We start from the raw sequence: 11,857 nt of genomic DNA, 5'->3' as shown, positions 1-11,857 counted from the left end.
GGAGCGGGTTTTGTTTTAGGTGTCTTTTTGCCTTGGTTGGGTTTTGGGCGTGGTGCTTCTTCTTTGGGGTTGTATGCATTGGTTGGCTTCTTGCCATCTAAGAATGGTTATTTTTCCCTTCAGGTTCCTGGTGCTTCGTGCTTTGGATCCTTTTAATCTTTGTAATTTATTTTCAAAGATTAATAAAATTCTTTTCCCTGTTCAAAAAAAAGCAAATCGATCTTACTATTTCAAAGAATAAGATCGATTTAGATTATAGAGTAACTTTGAGTGTAACCTAAAGTAGCTTCTTTTGGCACTAATAAGAAACAGTTTGATTAGAAAGGGTGTATACGTACTAGATGCCATGATTTTTTTTTTTTTCCTTCAGTTTGTTGTCAAAATATTAAGGATTAAGAATTCAACTCGATGAGATCGAAGAACTGCAAAAATATGAAAATATGAATCGAGTTGAACAAAATGTAAAAACGCTTCAATTTGGAAAAAGTTTCTTTTTTTTTTTATACCATTTCTTTCATACAAAATATTGATTTGTGGAACACTACAAGAAAATCGTTCTATAACAGCGGTCGAAAGCGTCCCCAAAAAATCCAAAAACCGTTGGTAGAGACCCGTTTAGGCTATACCAACGGTTCGAGAACCGTTGGCCAAACCGTTGCAATATATCCGTTGTTGTACAGGTATAGCAACGGTTTTGACGAGCGTTGGTACAGATTTTTTTTACTAACGGTTCATATAACCGTTGCTAAAGGCAATTTTCATTTTTATTTTTTTTTTTACTAATGGTTCATATAACCGTTGCTAAAGGCAATTTTAATTTTTTTAAAAGCCAACCACTGTGTGACGTGGCAGCCGCATGGCGCTGACGGGGTGCCCACAACAGGCGAAATAATCTTGCTCCTCCTGAGAATCGAACCGCCGACCTCGTGTGTGCGCGCGCGCGCGAACCAACTGGGCTAGCCCATAACTTGTATAAAATCATACACCTTTTAATATTTATACTATACTAACCGGATTTTTTTAATCTTTTTTTTAAAATCCGGTTTATACTATACAAACACTTAATAATATTATTTTTTTCACTAGGTTCAATAATTACCTTTTAAAATTGGTATAAATGCACAAGACTGTATGCATGTAATCATATATGATACTATATTTAATTATAATTGTTTTTTTTTAACAGAAATTATAATTATTTAGATTGATGCAAAGTAGGATAATAATTTTGAGAGGTGTTTTATTTTGTAATATTCATTTACACAAAATGATATCTTGTGTGAGAAAAATAGTTCCATTATTCACTCATCTTTAATTAAATTGACTTGCACCATATACATAAAAAAAAAAAAAAACCTCTCTGTTTTCCTTTTTTTTTTTCAATATTAATTTTGCCTTCTCTAAATTTTTGTTAGATTCACAAAAAAAATTTTGATTGGTAAGTCATTTCTATGAGATTAGTCTAAAAAATAAAATAAAAATGCAATTAAAAGCATAAAAAATCAACATGGGCAAAAAAATATCAAACAACTAACATTTGTTGTCTTTAGTGTCATCTTATATGATATTTTTTTCAACTTCGGTCCACAATTTTATACTTTTTTTATTCTTATTAAGATGAATGATTAATCCCAAAATGAGATTAGTTTCAAAAATTACCACAAAATGCTAAAAAAATACGTTAAATAAACAATACCGGAAAAAATACCACAACAAAAATTTAGGAAAAATAGCCCTAACAAAAGCAATGGTCTCGATCATCATGATTGTGTCACGGTCAAGGGGCTAAAGTATGTTCAAGAATGAAGTTAATCGAGTATCACTACACACCTATCGGACAGAAAAACTCATTTTATTAATGAAATTGTGTATCGATAAAGAAATTTTCTAAATTTGATCGAGCCAAATTTCTACGAGAACGATTTAATCAACATGAAAAAAAAATCAACGGTCTCGATCGTTAGTTCGGGTTTGGAAAACCGATCGCATGAAAGAAAATTGATTTTGGCGGTGTAAAATTCTACTAACGGTTAATGAAAACCGTTGCTATAGTCCAGTTTATAGTAACGGTTATTTAAAACCGTTGCTATAATCCATCTTATAGTAACGGTTATTGAAAAACGTTGCTATAGGTCAGTTTTTACTAACGGTTAATGAAAACCGTTGTTATAGTGTTGTAATCTACTAACGGTCATACGAAAACCGTTGCTATAGTCCTGTTTCTAGTAACGTTTTGTAAACCGTTACTATACACCATCTATAGCAACGGTTTTTCCAACCGTTGCGAAAAAAACCGTTGGGAGATCCTGAATTTCTTGTAGTGGCAGTACTACTCCATGTATTCATTAAGAAACATTGTGCTCGACAAACAAGACCTGTATTTCTATTTCATATTTTCCTTGTGCGACTCAAGGCGATCGAGCTTCTTTTTAATTTGGTGGAAGCAGTTCTTTTTAATTTGGTGGAAGCAGTAGCGGCGGAGCCAGGATTCGGACGCGGAAGTAATACCATTAAATGGAAATCTAATTTTATATTGTGCAAAAAAAATATGGAGAAAAATAAAAGGTTTGGTTCTACTCTTTTAAGGTAGTAAGATAATAAGATATTGATTTTTCTTTATCCGAACCTATCATTCTCTAAATTCCATTTTTTACAGTATTTGTACAAAGTTTTAGTTTTTATTACATACCCGTAAATAACTAAACGAACCACATTAGTCTATAAAAAAAATTATGTATCCGAATGGGTTATAGAAAATTTATTGTCCAAATGGGTGACAGAAATTGGTTCACAGAGGAAGGACTATAACGTGGAAAAATAATGGAGAAGAAGAATTTCTTAGGAGTATTAATTATGTGTGTGACTGCAAACGACTTGGACTACCTGTTTGGCAGAAATTGGTTCATAGAGGAAGGACTATAACGTGGAAGAATAACGGAGAAGAAGAAAAACTTAGGAGTATTAGTTATATGGTGTGATTGCAAACGACTTGGACTTGGAAGAGGTCCCACAACTAGCTGTTTGGCAGAAATTGGTACACAGAGGAAGGACTATAACGTGGAAGAATAACGGGGATGAAGAAAAACTTTGGGAGTTCTGTGGGTCATGTGCCCCTGAATAGGTCTGCTGCTGCCTAAAAGGCTTTAAAGCTCAGATAATCGTGTAGGTCTTGGATTCGAATGGATGGACCCTAATAGTGATGTTAACTTGGTGTTTACGCTAGTGAATAACTTATGCAGAATAATTTTCTGGTTGTCTTTATTCAATTTTTTTTTTTTTTTTGCGTTTGTTAGTTTTATGCCAAACTTTTATATGATATGGGTGAGTAAGGACGAGAGGAATCATGTCATGTCACGTGATATCTTAGCCTGGTGGGAAAAAAATGAAGATAAATATCTCGTTCTTTCAATCATGTCACGTGATCTACTAACCCCTCATGTGTCTTCAGTGGCATCCGAATCTGCTTTTAATGCAGGTAAAAGAGTGTTGGATGAGAGGAGGAGCAGACTAGCTCCAAACATTTTGGATTATCTCATATGCTTAAAAGATTGGGAGGATGCATGCCTTGGAATTGAAAAACGCTCAGATAAAGATGAATTCAAGGGCTATTTTATAGACTCTGATATAAAGAATGATTAGGGGGACGTGCTAACATTTGGTTTATACCTATTATTCATTTATTCTGCTAGAGTTGTGTCTGTGGCTTATTCATTTCAGTATTGTATATTTGTGTTTGTGGTTTATTCATTTCAGTAAGTGGGCTGAAGTGGATGTTGTGGCAACTTATGAAGGCCTTAAATGGCAACATGATATTACCCCCACTTCAGTTTTTTACTATGAAGTATTTTCTTAACTAATATCTGAGCCTAAGTTTTGTTGCATGCCTTATGGTTTGTTTAGCTTCAGTTAACTAAAGTGGATGTTGTCTGCATGCGTTGTAGTGTATTTGTAGTTATGGCTAATTCATTTTAGTAAGTGGGCTATTGTGGATGTTGTGGCAACTTATGAAGGCATTAAATAGCAACATGATGTTGCCCCCGCTTTAGTTTTTGACTATGATATATTTTCTTAACTAATATCTGAGCCTAAGTTTTGCTGTATGCATTGTGGTCTGTTTAGCTTCCCTTAACTAAAGTGGATGTTGCCTGCATATGTTGTGGTGTGTGTGTGGTGTGTGCGTGTGTCTCCTTTTAGTCTGAAATGAATAAGTCACAGACATAACCCCAGTTTTTGGCTAAGAGAAGTGTGATTGTGTTGCAACTTATGACGGCCTTAATAGCAACTTAACGTTGCCGCATCCATTTCAGTTTTCGGCTATGATGATAAACCAAAAAAAAAAAAAAAACTAATGTCTGAGCCGTAGTGGTATTGTTATGAACTATGAAGTGGTGATGCAATTTATGAAGGCCTTAATGATAACTTAACGTTGCATCCATTTATTTTCTACTATGATGATAAAAGGAACTAATATTTGAGCAGAATTCAGTACTAAGTACATTCAGCACTAAAATGTACCTATATCTGAAAAACAATGTACTTAGTAATATTTCTTAGTTCATTTTTGGTGATGTTACGAAGTGCTGTTGCAACTTATGAAGACCTCTTAATGGTAAATTTCAGTTCCAATATTTTAGTTACTCTAATTTCCATTGGTATTCAATCTTTCTATTCTCTTATTGCTTTTCTGGTACTGTAGAAAGGAGGGACAGGACACCAATGACAAATTGCAGAAGAGGAATATCCGTGAAGAGTTGGAGGAGAGGGAGCGCAGGCATTTTTCATCAAAGGACAAGTCCTATGGTGGTAAACAAAATTGACCAACCTTCTTGTTAACATTTCTTCCTTATTTATGATTGGGACTGTGTTTTGTAATTTGATTGATATTATTTTTTTTGTAGTCGCATTCTTCGGAAACTAGCTAGTTCATGTGCTAAGGTAAGCTTTTGCCTATGTCTTGGTTTGTTGCTTGAATTCTAACACTTATGTGATTGCTTTATCCTTGATAGTCATATGAGTTTTACTAAATGCTCTTCAGTTCTTTGAAATCAATCAGTTTTACTAAATGTGTTTACCATGGATCTTGGCATCAATCTGTAAATGTTAGTTTTTCCTCCCGACATTGGAAATTTTGCTCTTCCTACATAGCTGGAGGAACCACTATTAGGATTTTGTATTTTGATTGGATGTCACAATGTTGTGGTTAGTGATGATGATGAGGATGACGACGATGAAGATGACACAGAAGCTCTTTCGGCTGAGCTTGAACAAATAAAGAAGGAAAGAGCAGAAGAGAATCTCCGTCAGGTAATTTCTCTTTGAAAATATCCAGCTGTCTTCCCGGGAAATAGTTGAAGCTTGTGATCTTTTATGCAGATACAGAAGAAGTGTGAATATTTTGCCATATTAGTTAGTTGTTATGAAGAGCTATATAAATTTGTGATAGAAAAAGATTATTCATGATTCTAACCTATTATCTTTGTCCATTAATGGGACTCCTGGAAAGGGCAGTTTGTAAATTAGTGCTCGATCTCGTGGAGTCTTAACTTACCGGAGTTGTATAAAATTCTGTACTTTGCTGTTGTACCATAAAAGGTGTTGAAGAATTAGTGTTATATGTTGACTTTTTGGTGTCACACCCTCTTCTACTTTTTTTGCAGGTGGGATGATGATGTGGTGTTCAAGAACCAGGCTTGTGGTGAATCCAAGACGCCCAAACGCTTCATCAATGACACCATCACAAGTGACTTTCGCCGGAAATTTCTGCGGTACATGAAATAACTCACGGTTTAAGCTTAAGAAAGATAACTTTAAGGACATCTTCTGTATGTACTGAACTCGCAATATTTGTGCTGTGTATGAATTTAGTCAAGAAATGACTCCGAAAGTAGACATCTCCGTGGTATTCTGTTGTGATATTTGCTTTTCAAGGAACTTGAAAAGAAACAGTTGATTTTCTGGATTGATCAACGTGGTGTAGTTGCTGATCAAAAAAAAAAAGTGGTGTTCTACTTTGTGTGCATTTACCAATTTCAGTGATCAATAATTAGTTGGTGGATACTGGATGGACATATACAATTCTAGTGCAGCAGTGCTGTACTGCTGTTTGTTCCATTCAAGCATTGAAAATGCGATTCCCGCGTGGTTTATTAACCAAATCTCTTAGTATAATTTTGTGAATTTAACATGCTTGTTAGTATTTATATTTCTTTTCGTGGCTGCAAATTGAGGTAGAAATGCAACCTTTAAAAGAAGTTAAACTCCCTTCGCAGGCAGGGCGCTGTCCTTGGAAAACATTCACTGCTGGATGACTGATTAATTGTGATAAGCTATGCTTAAGCATTGATGCATCTGGTTTTCATATTGTCTCCGATGAGTGAATGTGTGTTTTTTGGGAAGTTTTTTTTTCAAATGAAAATCGGTTGGTGATATGTATATGAAATCGACGGCACGACACGATTCAAAAAGGCATGGCACAGCACAACACATAATTAAGTAAACGGGCCGGCACGGCACGACATGAAACGATAAAAAATGCACAACACGACAAAAAAGGCACGACACGAACCATAAAAGGCACGGCACGACACGGCACGATTAATTAATCGGGCATGGCACGACACGACACGATTTAAAAAAGACACGGCCCGATACGGCACGATAAAGTAAAATGGCCTAGTAAGGCACGCTTAAAGCACGGCACGTCGTGGCACGATTAAGTAAACAGGCATGGCATGGCACGGCACGGCACGAAATATGGTTGGCACGAAATTAGTTGAACGGCACAACAGGCACGTTTGACACCTCTACCCAGAACCCACCGTCACTAGAAAGAACATCTCTCCAAAACCCACCTTTGCCGGAAAGATCAACCATCGCCAGCAACTCAACAGCAATCGACACCAACAAAATCTCCCCTACATAATCGACACCTATAGAGTTTGGAATTTGTATTCAATTGCTACCAGAACCGTCATATGGAATCGAACCCTTTGTCAAGTTTTTAATAAATTGTGTTGCCTATCAAAAAAAAAAAAGGAATCGAACCCAAATTAGTTTGTTAATCAATCAACTTATTATCAGATATTTGGGGAGTTCCATCCATCCAGAAAAATTGGAGTAAATAAAAAACACAAGGACAAATTTATGTGATCCGGAACACTTATTTCTCTTTTTGAGACATTTTCGGGTTAACTTTTCGGACGGCTTAGCATTAATTCTTATTACCTAGCATTAATGCTTATAACTTTCAAAGACAATTAAACCAAAGTTCTATCTGAAACATATAGGCCTCGTTTGATTCGCGGATTAATTGCCTGGGATAGGACTACATGTGCCTAATACTGAGTTATTCCACGTTTGATTCCCGAAATGGCTGTTGGGATTATTAATCCTAGGATTAATTTTATCCCTATACGGGGGTACTAAATAATCCTAGGGGGGAGGTGGGATTACGTAAGATTAACAAATAAGGAATTGTTTTCAAAAATATTTCGATGACATTGAGATTGATTTCAAAAAGTATTTTCAGAATTATTTTCTTTAATATTAATTTCATAAAATGTTTTAAAAAAACCGTTTTAAAAATATTAATTTCAGACAATGTTTAAAAAACACCTTTTTTAAAAAATATTAATTTCAAGGTTTTTTAAAAAATATTAATTTCAGAAATTGTTTTGAAAAAACTTTTTTTTAAAATATATATATATTCAAAATTTTCTTATTTTTCTAAAATGTTTTGCAAAAATTTTTTTAAAAAAAAACTATTTTAAAAAATTTCATGTTTTTCAAAAATGTTTTCAGAAATTATTTTTGTTAAAAAATACAAAAAATGTTTTTTAAAACTTTCTTTTTCTCAAAAAATGATTTCAAAAACTATTTTGTTTGAAAAATGTTTTCAAAAAGCCTTTTTCTTTTTTTTTTCTTTCAGAAATTGATTTTCAACTTTTTTAAGAAATTTGTTTTTTTTTTCAAACATTAGTTCAAAAAAAAAAATTCCCAAATTGTTTTGTAATAAAAATGTTTCACAAAATTATTTGTTTTAAAATGTTTCTTTTTCAAAAGTTTCTTTTTTCAAAATATGTTTTTGAATTTTTAAAAAAACAATACTATTCCTTATCCCATAATTAATCCCATGCGAATCAAACATGGGATTGGGTGAAATTAGGGATGAAATTAATCCAGGACTATTAATCTCAGGACTGTTAATCCCATTATTTTCAGTCCGCGAATCAAACGAGGCATAGAGGATAATAATAATTACCAAAAAAAACAAAAACAAAAAAAAATTGAGGATAATATCGTAGGTAAGGTTAGTTAGGGATAAGAATTTCAAATTGGGCTCGGCTAAATACAACTGCGAATTTACTATATGTAGCCAATTCATAAAAGGGAATCCCAAAATTTCCTTTTATGAATTAACTACATGTAGTAAATTCGCAGTTGTATTTAGCAGCACCCTTTCAAATATTTAGTAGAAAATTATGGAGACCAAGTCCCCCGTAGTCAACATCTAGACCTAGGAGAAAATTATGGAGACCAAGTCTCCCAAAGTCAACTTCTAGACCCATGTTCTCTAAAATACTTTATTTGAGTTTGTAACCGGATGTTCGGGCCATGCAGTTTGCACGCATCTCATCTTATTCTCGAACCCTGAAATTAAAGACCGGGCAAAACTTTTAGTAACCTCAAGATTTGAAATGTTTGGCCTCTATGATGGAATTTAAAAATGCGACCTCACGTTGATCAAATACTTATGTACTTTCTCAAACCCACTCGACCAAATTAACCTCTTGGTTACTCTTAAGCCCCGTTCTAGAATACCTTCTTAAAAAATAAGTACTAATTTCACATTTTCAAACTCAAAAATAATATAAATAAAAATTATTTTTTTAATTATTTTTTTGCACCGTATAAAAGATCTCTTAATGAGATTTATCAAACAAGATCCATATTGATAAGAAAATTATTTGCATAAGTGCATAATTTTTGAGATTGAAATTGCCTTCTTAAAAAATAAGTACTTATTTCCCTTTCGAAAACGGGACCTTATTAGGAGCACAGAATCCCAAACACCCATGCACTTTGGCTCCGTTTTGATGACCGTCGTCATTTCACACCAAAATCTACATATGTATGCATCTGTCTTTACTTACATTGTAGCATATACTGTAGAATGCAGACTGAAGCCTAGATGATTTTGGTGTATGGAATAAGAAGTTGGTATTTTGGTCCAGAAAACGTGAATACATACTTATACAGATCAAGGTGGCTCTTGAGTTGTATAGAGGAATCGAATCAATACAAGAAACTCTCGCAATGAATTCTATGTATTGAATTTTGCCATACCGAACAAGTGTGTGCTCCTCACACCGAAGCGCGTGTTGTGTTGTAGACTTATTGTTGAACACATTTGTGCCCCAGTCACTACATTTTTTCTTCTTTTTTTTTTCAATTTTCAACGTTGAGTTATGAGAGTTAAAACTAAAATTACAATTGATTAGGTTTTTATGCAATATATTTCTCTTATGACTATTCTTTTGGTTTTGCTTCAAATATTTTGCGGACCAAATTAAAAATTTTGGGAAAAATACCAAACATTCTCGTCATATAGAATGACTTTTTGTTTAATCTTGTTAAAACTTTTATTTCAAAGAATATGAATTCTATGGTAATTAGATTTATAGAGTAACTTTGAGTATTATTCTTGCAGATGTTTGTATATTTGGTGTTTAGTGGATTTTTTTAGTTTGTTGTCAATATATATATATATATATATATATATATATATATATATATATATTCAGGATTAAAAATTGGGTTCAAAGAGTAGCTAGAATTGAAAAAAGTGTAAAAATAAAAATCGAGTTAAACAAACCATAAACAAGACAAAATTCGACTTGAATGTAAGAAAAAACTGGAAAATGACAAATAAAAATATAATTATTGGTTCAAGGAAGACCCACCTGAAATCGCATCGGAAATTTTCATGCCTTAAAGTGAACCTAATAGGCAAAACACATAAAGAAAAATAAGTGAACGAGATTAAAAATACGGTTCATCTATAGTCAGCGTAGTGGGCTGACGATGTTGTCTTGTACGCGCCCTAAAAGGGCTGTAATTCCACCCAATTTCAAAGCATTGCCGGCCTTTTCCTCCCATGTGATTGACTGATGTGAGTTGTCAAAGCAAATTGACCCCTTTACCCTTTTTTCCCCATCTGAGATGCACCTCCTTTTTTACTACTCCAACAACCAATGGTTCATTAATTTTCTTTCCACAGCTTCAGTGAGTGAATATTATTTTTCGACTTTCGAAATAAAGCTTGAATGATTTCGGTGTCTCCGGTCATTTTAGAGATACTGTAACTTTTGACATAACAAAATCATTATGAGTATAACCAAAATCCATTATAAACATAACAAAACCATAACAAGGCATAGTTGGTTTTTTGGATATTCATTGGTTATGCCTTATTTGGGTTTTGTTATGCTTGTAATAGATTTTAGTTATGCTTATAATAGTGAAGTTATGCCAAAAATTACAGTGTCCCCAAAATGATCGGAGACACCATAGCATCATCCAAAGCTATTTTACCAAACAACGTTGCTAACCACACAAACATTTGCGTACAGAGTGTGCATAGATTTTTATGTGGGATTTATCATCAGTTCCACACAAATGATCCGATCTGTTCATTAAATGTAAAATATTTTTTCAATGATTTCCGTGAAAAATCAACTCAATCAGATACTTTTAGGTGCTCAATCCAATCATCCAATTTTTTATTCAAATTTCGACTGTATCTATAGGTATCGAATTGAGATAATTTTTTGCGGAGATCTTTAAAAAAATGTATATTTAATGAATGGCTCAGACTATTTGTATGTGATCTGTGATGGATCCCACAACAAAATTTGTGCCTAGTCTGTGTACAATTTGTCTGTGTGGACAGACTTATTGTTTACCAAATTTGGACTCCAAAACAAGCTCGCATCAACTCGGGTAAAAAATTAGCCATTTTTCTTTTAGAAAAAAATTCACTACAAATATCAAACCATTGTTCATAAGTTTTTAAAATATTATTTTTGTCTTTAAAACTCTTATAATTAAGTCTTTACTTTTTATTTGGTATTCTGTAGAGCAGATACTTAATTATGATAGTCCTATAAACAAAAATTAATCATAATCCCTTAGAATAAAATGATTAGAAAAATAAGATATTCACCTCGGGTCAAACGGATTACAAATTAGTACACTTAATTTTTTAACCACATTTTTTAATATACAAAAAGTCTAAAAAATTAAGTGCTCCAATTTTTATTCCATTTGAATGGGTGCGAATATCTTATTTTTTTGATCATTTTATCCTAAAGGGTCGTAATTAATTTTTATCTCTAGAACTATCATAATCAAGTATTTGCTCTACAGGGTCTCAAATAAAGAACAAATACTTAATTATGAGAGCCCTGCAGACTAAAATTAATTATGACCCTTTAAGATAAAATGACCAAAAAATAAAAAATTTCCACCGATTCAAACGAATTTAACATTGGAGCACTTAATACCGTCTAAGAAAAATTACACAGACAAAAAATGTAAATTTTAATTGATGATAAATAGTGTTGGTGTAGGTATAAAAGAAGAAAAAATTGATAACTAAACAAAAAACATGTACTGTTCATTAGGTAGTTTATCTATAGTATTTATCAATGTACATGTTCCTAAGCATGCAGCCTGAAATGGTAAAAGAAACTAGTAGTAGTAAATTAAAACAAAAAGTAGGGAAAGTTACTTTTGTGGGAAAGTGTGCGTGATTTTGTAGGAAAAATAACCGCATACTCTTTTTGTTATTTACAAG

This window comes from Rhododendron vialii, chromosome 3a (genome assembly GCF_030253575.1).
Source record: "Rhododendron vialii isolate Sample 1 chromosome 3a, ASM3025357v1".
Taxonomy (NCBI): domain Eukaryota; kingdom Viridiplantae; phylum Streptophyta; class Magnoliopsida; order Ericales; family Ericaceae; genus Rhododendron; species Rhododendron vialii.
This window is presented reverse-complemented; position numbering follows the sequence as displayed.